A 15,073-nucleotide genomic window follows, 5' to 3' on the forward strand; every position below is an offset into this window, starting at 1 on the left:
GGGGGCGCAACGTTTCTGGGGAGCATTTGTTTCTTTTACTTTATAAATAAGCCAAAAACTCTGGAATTATATTAAAAATAAATTATAAAATCATTATTTTTATGTATATATTTTGGTATAATATTCTATATTAAATTGTTGAGTAATTATACAAATAAATTGTTAGAAAAATTAAGGGGCAAAAGGTTGATAATAACTGAGCTAGTTTTAAAAAAAGGTGAGCTTTATTCACGTTAGAATTTTATCCAAAATATACCATTAAAAAAGTAACAGTTCATGAAAGTGACATAATAATGTTATGTTTACCGAAGTAACTCATTAAAATGATGTATAAATTTTCAAGCATAAATAAATTAAATAATATTTTTTAAAACATTTCTAACTGAAAATAAATAATTATAAAGATACTTTAAATATGTACAATTGACAATGATTTATTACAAAAAGTAAAAATACGTTGAAAAATGCAAAGCTAAATTATTTTTTACAGTATACATTATATGAAAATACTTATGAATATATAAATAAATAATTATACATGTTTATTAACTCAATTTAAGTCGATATAGTGCAAATTTTTGCGTGTTTACTATAAATATTTTATTACACTAATAATTTAAATAATTTAAAAATTACACTTTAAAAAAAAAAAACGTAAGTGTAAACTATACAAAAAATTAGCTACTTGATTATACTTTATACATTATACTTTTTATTTTAACTGTAATTCCACATCTTTGTTTTAGGTTCCAAAATTGGTTGAAACATGTGAAAAAACTGAGTCTTCTATTTATATTTTAATAACAGACCAGTTATTGTTATTATTATTGAATTATTAATGAAATATATTAATGTTGAAGTAATTAAATCGATGCGTTGTAACGGCAAGACAACTTTGTTTAATGTTAAGCCAGGCTTTTATGCATATGCGTTAAATAACACAGGATACGTTATTTGACATTGCGTATGCACGCCTGGAAATGAATGCGTATTGCGGTCTACACAGATTCTCAAAAGAAACTGGAAAGCCTATATCTAAAAATAATTTTTAATTAAAATTCTCAAAAAAATGTCTAGTTTTAATGTGAATTTTAATTGCTTTACTAGTTTATAATATCAAACTAATTTTATAATTGTTATTATCATTTGTTTCGATATATTTTAATATAATTTAAATTCATGTAATAATCTAATGATTAGATCACATTAAATCACATAGATTTAGATTATATTAGATTCTATATTCTATATTAGATTCTATTAGAATTAGATTCTAATCGATTTCCGAGTTTCAATAACTTATAACCATTATTCTTTCACTTGTTGTTTTGTTTAAAATTAATCTTTCTCTTCTAAACTTTATATGATTATGATAATAAATTACTTACATTCGTAATCTTACATTTTTAATAATTTTTAATAAACAAAACAATAATAGTAAAGCGTATAATGAAATATCTGAAAGCAAATCAAGCTTTTAGTACCCTTGTTTGTAGATTTTGTTTCTCTAAATTTCTAATTTTGTATGTTTTGACTTGAATTCGAGTCAAAAAGTGACTCAAGTGAATGAAAATTTATTTAAAAAATTAAATTAATTTAGTTTTTTAAACTAATTTCTTTTATTTTTAATTGTAGATCTTTGAATATCTAAAAAACATATATTAACACACTATTCTATATTTGAGCGAGAGATAGCTATTTGAATTGATTGTAAGCGAAAGCTCTATCAAATTAAGTTTTTTAAGAATTTTCAAATTTTTTACCCGTCTTTATTATTTCTTATTTATCGTCTTTATTTAAATTACCAAGTATTGAACCATTTTACAATCCTAAACTTTAATACATTTTAATAAAGACGGCTTTTCAAAATAGATTTTGAAAATATTAAATTCATAGTTTAGCAGATATAATCTTAATTTTCAAAAACTCAATATTATCACTACTGTGGTCTTAGAGTTACGGTTCCACACATATAAAATGATAAAATTTTATAATTTTATTTTATTTTAAAATATAAAAAGAATAAAAATGTATTCCATGCAATTTGAAAGTTATGAGCTTTCAAGTACAACGTAGAGCTTTAGTCAATATTTGACCAGTTTTCGGATATTAATAATAATCGATTGACAAAGCTTTGGCCAAAGTTTGACTTGAGCTTTTGATGTACTTAAAAGCTCATAACTATCAAACTGCATAAAACATTTTTTTAATTTTTTTTATGATAGTTATAATGATCACAGCCCCTTTTGTGTTTGACGTTAAAACACACTATATATATAGTCTTCTGCTTTAATTTTTATATTCCAAATATGGTTATTTTTTAATATTGAATATTTCATTAATTTCAACATTTCATAATATAATATGTATATTTGTTTTTAACCTGGATAATATTTTGTATATATGTGATTGTTAAATTTTTCATTTAATCAATTTTTTTGTTTAATATTCCCTGCAAATTTTTGGTCGTACCTAAAAATGCCTAAGTCGAATGCCAAACCCGGTATTGGACGTCTAAGTCTGATTGACATTAATTTTCGGAAATATTATGTCTTCATTCCGTTTTTATGTAGAAAATCGAGATACATAATTTCTTTTGGTAAAAATGTTGAGTATTATAGGAACCTTCATCACAATTCGTATGTGTAAATGCATCGGTTGCGTGTAACCCACACATAGCCAAAAAACTTTATTCATATGTACTATACTATAATTCACTACTGAAGACTACGCGCGAACGCAGAAACTAGTTAGTCGCTTCAAAGTCTCCGAAGGGAGCACACGCGTTCAATTTTTCCGGCAAAATTGTGTGGTCAATTTGCGAATATAATGTAATTGCAAAAAAAAAAAATTAAAAATAGCGATATTTATTTAAACTAGGCTAGTAGAGCTAAAATTAGTGAAAGTTAAATTTTAATGTAATCAAGTGGCTTATTAATTTAAATACTTAAACTCATTTACTTATTGTGTTCAAAATTCTTGTGTTCATCAGCTTTGCTTAATTGTTGTGTTCGAAATGGTATTTTATATTCCAACATATTTTTCTTTCATATATGCATTTTCTTATTTTTTGTATAAATTAATTTTATTTATGAAGTATCAATAATCCGAATTAAATAATTTTATTTTTTTTATTTTTATTTTATTAATTCTTTTTATTATTTTAAACTTTATTAATTTGCTTTAAATAAAAATATCTTTTGTCCTTAATTTTAATTTCAAAATCAGTATTATTTGTAAATTCATATATTATTAAGTTTTCGAAATGTTGTAAATGCTTACTTTCGGCTAAATTTCATATAAATAGTGCATCAACTACTAATTTGTGAAATTTATCAAACATTCGAAATGGTTTTTCTTATATAGATATTTATTTTATTTGTCCAAAAATATAGCAATGGTTCTATCAATATTAGAAAGAGAAATTCATTTTTTAGTTTGGTATATGTAGATGTAAGTAGTTTTAAAAAATTTCTAACCATTTTTATAAACATATATATAATGTTTTCTTATTCGCGATAAGCCAAAATTTATTGCTTTCAAAATAATTGAAATAATCGATTTAATTTGCTCAGAGATTGCCAAATAAATACTGCAATACAAAATGCAAAACAACTTGACACTATATCGACGTAGTCTTTTTTTGTTTCAATTTTGAATATTAAATTTGTATTTTATGTTTGTATTTTATGTTAAATCAGTAATTTAAATATGTATTTTAAATTTGTTCAGATCGCAGTGTTAACAAATGTGTGTGTTAAACGTGATGAAATTAATAAAAACGTTGACTGAAATGTGCGAAAATTCGCCAATTATGTGAAATGTGTCATAAAAACCGACTTACAAATATTGATCTGCACACAAATAGTATTAAAAAGTTCTAGTGATCTTAGTCAATAGTTTTTAACATAGGATATAAAACAATCAACATGTCTGGCGGATATATAAATCAAGGTATGAAAGTAATTTATTGTTGTTAATAACATAGCTTTAGATATGCTTATTAATTAAACATTGCATGTAATCGAGCGAATTTATACCAGGTTTACTTTATCATAAATAATTCTCATATAATATGAATTATTTTAAAGCAAACAGAAGTTTGTTGTAATTTTTTTATAGAAAAACATGCGATTGATTTTAAGGTTTTGTTGGAATATATCAACAAAATAATTCTAACATAAGATTAATGGCTATATATCAGTAATTAATTTAACATACTTCAAAATATGTGAATACAAGCTACTTGTATTTATTTTATTGCAAAAATTTATTTATATTTATTAATTATGAGAACTAGATGTTATCATTTTAATAAATTAGTGGATTATTGTTCTATATAACATCTACTGTATTAATATTGATAACTAAACAAATCTTATTAAAAAAGGAGCTTTCTGCATTACACAAATAACATTTACTTTTTTTCAATTTTAAACTGAAACTATATAATATATAATAATTGCAAAATTGCTAAATTTAAAAGATGTATAAGTTGATATCATTTAAAACTTTTTGTTTCATATTGATAAATTCAATCCCTTAATCCCATGCTTTTTTGCTGTTATTACTCTGTTTTTTATTTTTAAAAATGATTTTGCAGGAATGAAGTTTATGTTAAAATATGAATTAATTGTTAATATTGATTATTAAAACTTGAGTTTTTATTGCAATTGAATTTTGCAGTGGCATGAAGTTTTGTTATATTTTTTTGATTTTTTATGTTTTTAATTTACTCAAATGTAAAATATGTTTATCTTAAATCATACTATTTATACTTTTATTTAAATTATACTATAATATACTATTTTAAATTATATTTTTATAACTTTTTTGTCTTTATAATTTTATCAATTCCAAGGAATTTCAACTGATTGAGCCTTATTATTTCATATTATGTGCTTTTATTGAAATTTTTATTATGTTTGAATAACGTTTTTTGCAAAAAGCCTGTTTTCTTCAATTTTAACGTTTGTAAAATTGTTAGTTTTAAAAGTTACTTATTATTTTCTTTATAATTGAATCATATTTTTTTAAAACTCAATTGTTCTCAAAATATGATAAACTTAGTTTAAAGCACTGTTTGATAGGCTTTTATTTGAAAAATATCAAACAGGTAAATATAAATACTTACAATTAGGTACATTTTTCTATAAAACTGGTTTATATAGACTCTATATTATAGAGAGTAATCCCACGTTGAATATTCTTTCTTTTTCGGAATTAATATAATAAATGATAAAATTAACGAGCGTTTCATAAAAACAGTAATTATATTTGATTTACTTACATGTTGTTTTTGTTTTTGTTTTATATTCATTATGCAAATTTTCGCCGGTATATTATTTTAAAAACCTATGTAATAAGTAAAGTTTTCAATTATAATATTCGTACCTTTAAATACCTATTATAAATATTTCTTCCATATGAAATTGCATAAGCAATTAAAATTTTAATATCACAAGTTTTATATTTTTGATTAATTAACTTTGATTCCATTATACCAGAACGAGGTATTTAATGTTGGTTTTAATTAATCAAATACATCTTGATTTCATTTTTTTTTTATTTTAACAAAGTATTAAATACAATAGGCAGAAGAAAAATATCTCTCCCATAGATTCATTTAATCTTTTAAATTAAAAATAAATAAATACTTTTGATACTTAATGATATATGCATTTTGATATGAGATTTATTTCTTTTAACAACTTGACACCTTTTATTGAGACGAAATTTAACTAATTAATTCATCTTAACAGCTTACCTTTTTCATTTCTTTCATTTGCATTTTTTTCAGTATATTTTTAGCGCTATTTTTTTTTTTCAAGTCATTTCTATTCTAAGTTATATCTCATTTAAAATGAATGACATGTAATACTTCATCTATATTTATACGACATATTATTTATATGCTAATTTTGTGATTACGAATTCTAAAAATATATTAAAATTTTTATGGTTCTCAATGGTTTGTAGTTTACGATATCGTAAGTAATTAAATTAGTTTGGCATTGGAACTTGATTTAAAACTAATTGATAGGAAGCAGACTTTGCTTGCTGAAATTTCATTGCCCTTTTGTTTGGTTCTGTAATGTAAATATTTTAAATTCATTATATTCGTTTGGTAAAATACTTTTCTTATCATTACAAGCATCCGAAGAAGCACAAGGTGAGTTGGATTTATAATTTATTGTTGCGGAACGAATGTGACAAATGAAATGGAAAAAATGTTAAAAAATATAAATGAGCCATGTGTATTTTAGTTGAATATTGAATAGATGTATCCAATAGTATTTACACTGGCGCTAGAATTACATTTAATTTACATGTAACTCTAGATTTTTAGTATAAAATGAACAATTCTATCCTGAAAAAGTCAGGACATTCATTTCTGATTTATTACTCAAAATATTCTGATGGGGAACCATACTTTGGACATAACTTTTCACTATGATTACTATATATTTCCCTGTAATTTCTTTGTAATTGATAATACAGCAAATTTAAATTAGGCACCGCGTTATTCTGTATGAAATCAAAATAAGTTTGTATTTGTCTTAACTTTATTACATATTTTTTTTGTTCTTTTTTAGTTTTTTTTGAGAACTTTTTGAATTTTATAAACAAAAATCCTTTTGTCCCCTAAAGATTTTGAAAACCTTGTATGGATTTTTGACCGACTATTAGTTCTAGACTTACAATTTATAAAATATTATTCATTAATTTAAAAGTTTTGGTTCAGAAGAAGCATTACATTTTACTGGCCGACAGAAAAAGTGATAAAAATGTACAAATAAACGATTATACTTCAAATATTATAATCAAATATAATTTGTATATCATTAATAAAAATCGTATAAATTATATAATAAATAAATTTAATACGTAAAGTAAATATGATCTGTTAGATTTTTCATATTCATGAAATGATTGGTATTTGGTTATTATGTATTGAGAAAAGTATTGTGGTAACATTATATTGTAAATTGTATTTAAATTAACAACATGTAATGTAAAGTGTAAACAACACTTCTTCATGTAATTATTTATAAAATGACATAAGCCTGATTATAGATTATTAATAGCTTGAATAAATAAATAAATACATAATAAATTTAAAACCATGCAGAGATTACATTTTTAATAAATGTAACAATACTTTGATCTTAAACACGCAAATAGGAAAAGTAGGAAAAATAGAAAAATATAAACAGCCCCAAAAAATGTTATTACATATTTTTCTAATACGTAGTGGTAATATATAATATGATATATTTTATATTATTATATATTTACATAGCAAAATTGGTTATTTTGGTAGTATACCAAAAATATTCCAATTTCAAACTTGAAATCTGTTTTATATCTTGCAACAATTTTGTCCATAATTTAATTCCAATCCTCAATTCGAAGTCCTTTACTATATTTAGAATTGTTGTAAAATACATCAGCGCCCGTAAAGAAATAAGTTTGCTATGAAATATGTATTTAATTAATTTTCAAAACAAATAACGTTTCGTACGTGCTTCAGCTGAAATACTCATAATTTTATTTCTATAGTCATTTGTTCCAAACATATATGAGAGTTTCATGCACGAGAAAAAGTCAAACAACATATGCTCCACACCTGTCGTTTCGTATATTTTGCAATTCTTATATTCCTAATTATTTTATGTTCCATGCTTATGTTTGGCGATAATTATATTTACTCAGACTAAAAACATGTGATCCACATAAAAAAACAAAGTCATTGCAATCGTGATAAAAAATCATTCAAGAGTCAAGTTCTAGGTCATTCTAATAAAAGTTATCGATTTTTTGTTTACTTGCTTGAGTCTCGTACGTTGCACTGTTGCAAATAATTTTTTTATAGAAACATTTATGCAACTCTTTACAAAATTATCACGAGTAAAGTATTGCATATATATTTTTTACATGATAAAGTTCATTTTTATTTCAACATAATGCATAAATTGAACTATATTTAAACATTAGTTCTGAGTTTTTCTTTGGCGATTTTGTTTTATTATAAACAATTTCCTACAAAAGAATTTTTAGATAAATTCACATAAAGGCGAAGTTCTCATATGTTTAAAAAAAATATAATCTACAAATGTTTATTACACACATATATAAATGTGTGTATCAGTTTTCAAGCAAAAATCTAATTTCACACTTTGGTAAAAACTATTTTACTTTTTATGTCGTCATGCTTAGTTATATTCCCACACACAGAATATATATTTTAAATAAAGTAAATATTACACTCCCATACCTTGTTTAAAAAAATCATTTTATACTGAAATTTTTCATCATATGCATATAACGTTTTACTTTAGAATTTTAAGATTTTGAATATCGTTAATATTATTAAATTTGTTATATTATTTATTATGACTTTTCATCTTCTTATTTATAATTAAAACGTTGAGTCTGACGATGATTTATTTATATAAATTATAAATAAAAAATTCTTGGTAATCTTTGTAAATATAAATAAATATAGATAAAATTCTTTGTGTCCCATAAATATTTATAAATAATGCAAACATTTGATAAAATGCACTGTATTCAAGTACTCTCACACACACACATATATATATAAATAAATAAATAAATAAATAAATATACATATATATATATATGTATATATATATATATATATATATATATATATATAATATGCACATTGTAAGCCCTTTAGATTCGGTTGGCTGTTTAATGAATCTTAATGGCTAACTAATTAAGGTACGGAATAAATCATAAATAACGGTTTAGTTTCTATAAATTATAATTTTACAGATACAGTTATCAAACACAATTTTGATTTGTTTAAATACAAAAAGATTTGATAAATTTAAATTGAACGTTTTAATCTTTTTTAAATGTAACTTGAACGTTTTCTATTAAAAGCAATACTATATGCTCTATATACTCTGTTGGTTCTTTAGTAATTCGTGTAAAAGTACGAACACAAATACTATAAATATAATTCATATTATTATAGTAATTAAACAATAAAATCAGAAGTATAAATCTAAAAGTACATTAACTATTAAAGTATATTTAATCTATAATGGATTTAATAATTTTAATTCATTTTTATTACTTCTTATCATTATTCAGCGCTTTTTTACCTTATTTACTAATCTGGCCTATATCAAGGTAGAGTTTTACACTTAATGTAATATACAAGTTATAATATATAATACCTTATGAATTCATAATGTTGTCTAGTAACAGTTTTCAGTTACTGAACACATCTAATTTATATACAAAATAACAATTATTATTTTATGACTTTGTTATTGTTGGCGCATAGGCCAATGCAATGAATAATTAAAATTTCTAAGTTACGTTATTTTCTGGTAAATTTAACAAATAGTTTAGACGTTTTATTTAAAAAATGTATTATGTAGAATTTTGTGTAATAGTTCACAATGAGCCAATGAGCCAAAATAGAATACTTGAATAGAAGAGTATACTGTGTAATCAAGTTAATTCTGTGCTATATTGTACAAATCTATTTACTGATTTGATAAACATAGATTTTTTTAATAAATATTGTAGAACACGTTACATTATTTCATCCAAATTTTTAAATACATTTAATAACCAAGAATAGAAGATTCTCCTGATAAACCAACTCATATTGCAAAGTATCCAAATTGAATGAAAATATTTAAACGTTTTAGTTTCAATTATTATCTTAAAGAATTCAAATACTTGCTTAATAAATTTGATCTAATAATTTATAAAAATATAAATTACACTTATTGCATATGTTTGGGAGCACCGTATTAATATTTAGGTGAAAAAGAGAATAATAATTAATGGTGAAATAATTTACACCTTTCCTCATACATGGGATTTACACTCTTCAGACAGATGTCAGCCAAATGACATAAAAATTTTATAGAGATCTTGTGTTTTATAAATAAAAGCAGATGATCAAAATAATTAATATGATAATACTTAAGAAGGAGAAACTAGTTTTTTTTTATTTATTTATTTGAAAAGCGATCAGAACCTATGGGTCCTATGAGCTGTGATAAATTTCTTACAAACTACGTTTGTTTTTTATTATGAGGCAACCCAAACAGTTGTCTCATCTCCATTTGATGAATTTTATTATTACAATTATTGTAATAGTGATGACGTTTGATTGGTGCAGCAATGCCGTATCAGGGCTGTTTTCACTTGGAAACATATTGCTATCTATATTTCCAAGTGAAAACCGTTGTCACTACTGCTTGACAACAGGCTCCTCGAAGGGGAATCGAACCCGGGACCCCTAATCCAGATCCAGTCGTTCTAGCCACTTACTTACGAGCGAGCTCAGAACTAGTTGAAAATACAATTGCAACAAATTTTGTTGGAAAGTTGGAACCAAATGGACACGAATCCTTTCGATCGTGGGATGTCTAGGATAAATTATGTTTACGAATACAATTATGATATATTAGCTTTATCTACAACTAATAGTAGGAAGTTTATAGAAGTTTTCCGATTCTTCTGATGTTATTCATTATATAACTGTTACGTAGGTTGCAATATAACTTCGGTCTTGAGCTCACGCACTTTTGTTCAAGGCGCAATGTAACTGTTGGTTACGCGTTAATGAGATATTGTACATCAACAGCAGACAGTAATAAAATCCGTTTACGGAGTTAATAGGTCAATCCGCCGGCACTTTTGTACCGTTGCACTTTTAATAACAATCCTTATCAAAACTCATTATCATTAACTTTAACTGCAACAATTTTGCTATTAGGCAATTTGCTTGATGACATCTAACATGCTTTTTTCAGTGTTAATAATAATTTATTTGAATATCAATGATGTTCAGTGATAGAATGGATCAAAACATACTAGTGATTTATGGGTTCAAATTTGCGATAACGTTGGCGCCTGCTGGCAAAAATTATACTGCAGATTCCTGGTTCGAACTAATTTATGTGGCATATGACTAACTGTTCAATGTTAAATATAACAAATTTTATGTGTAGAACAGTTTGTGACGTAGAATTTGCAGTTGTTTTTGTGTTTTATACAGTTGTTTTCCCATTTACATATAAGTCAGGAATGAGGAATTAAGTTTTTGTTTTACAATGTTTATTAATGACTCCATTCAAAATATGTCTTGTACATATACTTGGATAATTATTGTTATGCATTTCACTTGCTAGACAAATTAATGCACTGGGTCATGTAATTTCTAGACTATCACGAATATGCTTTGAATTTTTGCTTAACTCTTTGTAAATTTTCTTACATTTTGTAATCTTCTATTATTGCTAGTATATTCTTCACTTTTTACTATATTTAATTCAAGATTCTACAAACATTTGGCTGAGAAGAGTCTTTTCTATAATAGTCTTCCAATCTTACTAAACATGTAATAAATTTTAATAAACACGTTTTGATTAAATTGAAGCATTAAATTCATTCGATTGCAGGTTTTATTACTTATGCATTTCATGCTTTAATTTTCAATTATTAAAGCATGAAATGCATAAGAAATGAATCTTTGATATAAATAAATCATCGCTTTTAAACACAAAATTTACTATAAAACATGACTCTGGGAACCTTTATATTGAACAAATTTATTATGTATTTATATTTTTAATCGCTGAACTTTACTTACAATTAAGGCAAATGTATTCAAGGCTTCACAATGTTTATCATACGTAATAAAACAATTCAGTCATAAAAATTTACATAACGCGCGTAATGAAATGAGGTCTACTCGGCGCCATAATGAAAGAAATTAATTAAATTCTTCATTATTTTCATTTTATATGCAAAAACTCTTTTAATGTTTTAAAATATTTAATATTTTTTCTTAAATTATTTATCAAACAACGTCATTACGAGTGCTTGTTAATTTTTAAAAAAATCTTTATTCTTCGTACCTTTCCTACAATGGAAAAAGTACGCTGTTTAACCTTCTGAGCTCACTTATTCACATGCTTATACTACATATTATTTTTTTCATATTGCGATTAATTTTAAAATTGCTTCAGTTATTATTTTTTTATTGCAAACAATGAAAGATAATGATCACTACCATTTCAATCTAATTTAAACTAATTTAATCAGGATTCTTCTGATTATTGCAAAATCATATGATTTTTAAGAATGAAAAAAAAAAATTTCAGAATCTAAGCAGAATGAAAAATGCAAAATCTAAAATAATAATAAATCTGAATAAAGTTTTGTATACCTTAGATTTTACATTTGAGCTATATATTATCAGCGTAACAAATGTTAGACTTGTATAAATATTGTACATTTCGATCAAGCAAATGAAATAATGATTTCTGTTTCTCTATTTATTATATATTTCACACCATATTTTACAAATGTGGTGAAGTATGTTAGCATACCACGTATGACTCATTTCAATTTCAATTTGATTACATAATACATATCAAGAATATAAAGAAAGCTCTAAACATCACGTAGAGATCGTAAATTTTGTTGGATATTTACAATTGGTACATTGGATCTATATCTATTTGAAGAATTCAGAATAATGGAACAAGTTTGATGCCAGGAAAAATTAAACTTACATTAGGAATCACTTGATCATGGACTTTCATTTCCAGGTCTTTTATTTGTCTTTTCCATGAAGTACTACAGAATATTGACATTTTCCTAGCTTAAATGTCGAAGACTAGTAGTTGAATATTTTTACCAGAACCATTTCTAAGAATTGATTTGCCGATTTAAATTAAAATTCCAGTCAAACGTCGTTGGAATCGTATTTGCTTTAAAAATTTACGCACAGTTCAAATAGATTTTCTGTAACTTTCTGAAGTCACAGTATAATTTCACATAGCTTGCTCATGACATCACTGTATGGTAAATATGCCAGAAAACTTTTCATATAATGGATAAATTAATAATATAAAATTATGGAATAAAATAATAGAAAGGTAATTTATTGAATTATAAAGCGATTTATAATATATACGTTTTATTCGGGCGCCTAGGGTTATCCAATATCAATAATTATTGCTAGTATAAATGCACAATTTAATTGCAGAAGATCTTACATAATTTTAAATGTTAACAAGATTTGCTTGAATGATATAAATGCATTATGATGCTTATATTTTGTACAGATATTTTTGATATAAAATGTAAGAAACTGAAATCTAATAAAATGTATCAAAATTAAATAGTCGTAGTTACTTTATTGCCCATATAAAGATATTTTGTGATTTTCAATAAAACGAAATTCAAAAGGAGCAAAAACTTCTCTTTTCTTTCAGACAATTATATCGCTCTGTGAAATCTAATTGTATCTTTATAAATATATTAAATAAAAGTCTTAATTTAATAGTAATATTACATTCTCTTTAAATTAAATGCTTCAGTTTTGAAATAAATTCTTAAGCTGACTAATAGCGAAATTGGTTTCGCAAATAGCCCTATTTTATAGCCATTAGCAAGTGTCATCTATCCTGTGCCAAGAAATTACCTATTCATTATTCTTAAATATCCAAAGAAATTAGAACATTACTTTAAGGTGTATAAATTAATTCACCGGATCTAATCTGAAGTCTATTTTGTATAGATTAATCGCCAATTTCCGAAATAGATACAGCTAATGTAATAGAATCTTCCGTATTTTATCACCTATATGACTCATAGAGCAAATTATTGTTTTCCTATACTGCCAATATATGCTAACTGGTTTATTTTCGTAATTGGCACATGTCCCATAATACTTTGTATACAAACTCTAGGAATTAGAATGGCTAACATTATATATGTTTTTGATTTTATTACTACCGAGATCCTATTTTACTAGGTCATCGGATCACGAGGAACATGACGACAAGATCTCATGTTTGGGATAAAAAAATTGTTTTAAATTTAGGCATTTAATCCTTCGGTATTGTAATTGAAATATGTTTATAAAATAGGTTTGTAATTAAAATGTAGTTACAAAACACTTCAAATTTTTTGATTTTTTTAGTTCATTTAGTTTTAAATAATTTTATTTTTTTTATAAATAATTCAGTTTGTAAATTATTTTATTATACTTCTTGTAATAATTTGACATTTTTTTGTAAAATAGTATGGATCTAATAAAAAACCAAATTTTTCGCCGATTTTTTGTGAATTGACTCTAACCAATTTTACAAAAAAACTGTACTTTTTTATAACTCTATAAAAGCTGAGATGAGCACAAACATATTTAGTTTTTTCACTATAATTTTGGTATTGAAGCCTCGACAGCCATAAGTTTTTCGCAGAATTATTCCGATGTGCTGCTCTCAAAGATAAAATTATAATTATTCATATTATTATACGTTCGATAAAGAGAACATAATTTACTGCGTCCTAAGAGACATAAATATATAAAAGGGACATTCATGATGGATATATCGTCACAGGCGATTAACGTAATACGTGATAAATCTAACGGCCTAAGGCTCTAAGTTGAATGTCAGTTGAGTTATTTAACTAGATTCTATTCTGCTCTTCTCTCCAAGCTATTTATGCCGATTAACTTCTAAATGGTGCGTTTAGCAGAATGGCATAAAACTTGAGATTGTAAAGACAGACACTCCAACGGATTCCATAGAATTTATGTCTCGTATTAGTATTCATATACAAATCTTTCTTCGCGAAAAGATTTTCCATAAATCTTCTTTGTCCGAAGAAACATCTATTAACTACCTTGAGTTAAAAGAGAGGAGTAGTTACATAAATCTCTACTGGAATGTATGGGTATATGCCATTTTCCCATATACAATAATAGGTCAAAATATATTTCCCTATTATATTAACGTCATTAATTTTTTATAGAGATACTTTTTGAAAAAAATTAACGAGAGTTAGCTTAATGCTACTTTACTCATGTGTGTGTTTGTAATTCTTGTTCAGGCACATTAAACTAATTTATTTACCATATATTCATATTAATCATGTTGTTATCTGCATCGTTGTTCATAATATTATTTTTAAATTTTAGGAGGAGAACTCCGTTCGAACGGAAGATCTCCACATAAATACGTCATACAGCAGCCTTCATATAGTGGAAAACACC

The 15,073-nt window shown here is 24.8% G+C and overlaps 1 long non-coding RNA gene across 1 annotated transcript; it reads left to right on the forward strand.

The window, feature by feature from the left end:
- Nucleotides 1-2,773: 2,773 nt before the first annotated feature.
- Nucleotides 2,774-15,071, forward strand: LOC113385329. Its single transcript, XR_003367987.1, has 3 exons — nt 2,774-3,019; nt 3,733-3,954; nt 14,999-15,071. It is a non-coding gene; the product is annotated as an uncharacterized LOC113385329 (long non-coding RNA).
- The last annotated feature ends 2 nt before the right edge of the window (nt 15,072-15,073 follow it).

The sequence above is a fragment of the Ctenocephalides felis genome, unplaced genomic scaffold (genome assembly GCF_003426905.1).
Source record: "Ctenocephalides felis isolate EL2017-DRISC unplaced genomic scaffold, ASM342690v1 CF-g0.4_SCAFFOLD_03571, whole genome shotgun sequence".
Taxonomy (NCBI): Eukaryota; Metazoa; Arthropoda; class Insecta; order Siphonaptera; family Pulicidae; genus Ctenocephalides; species Ctenocephalides felis.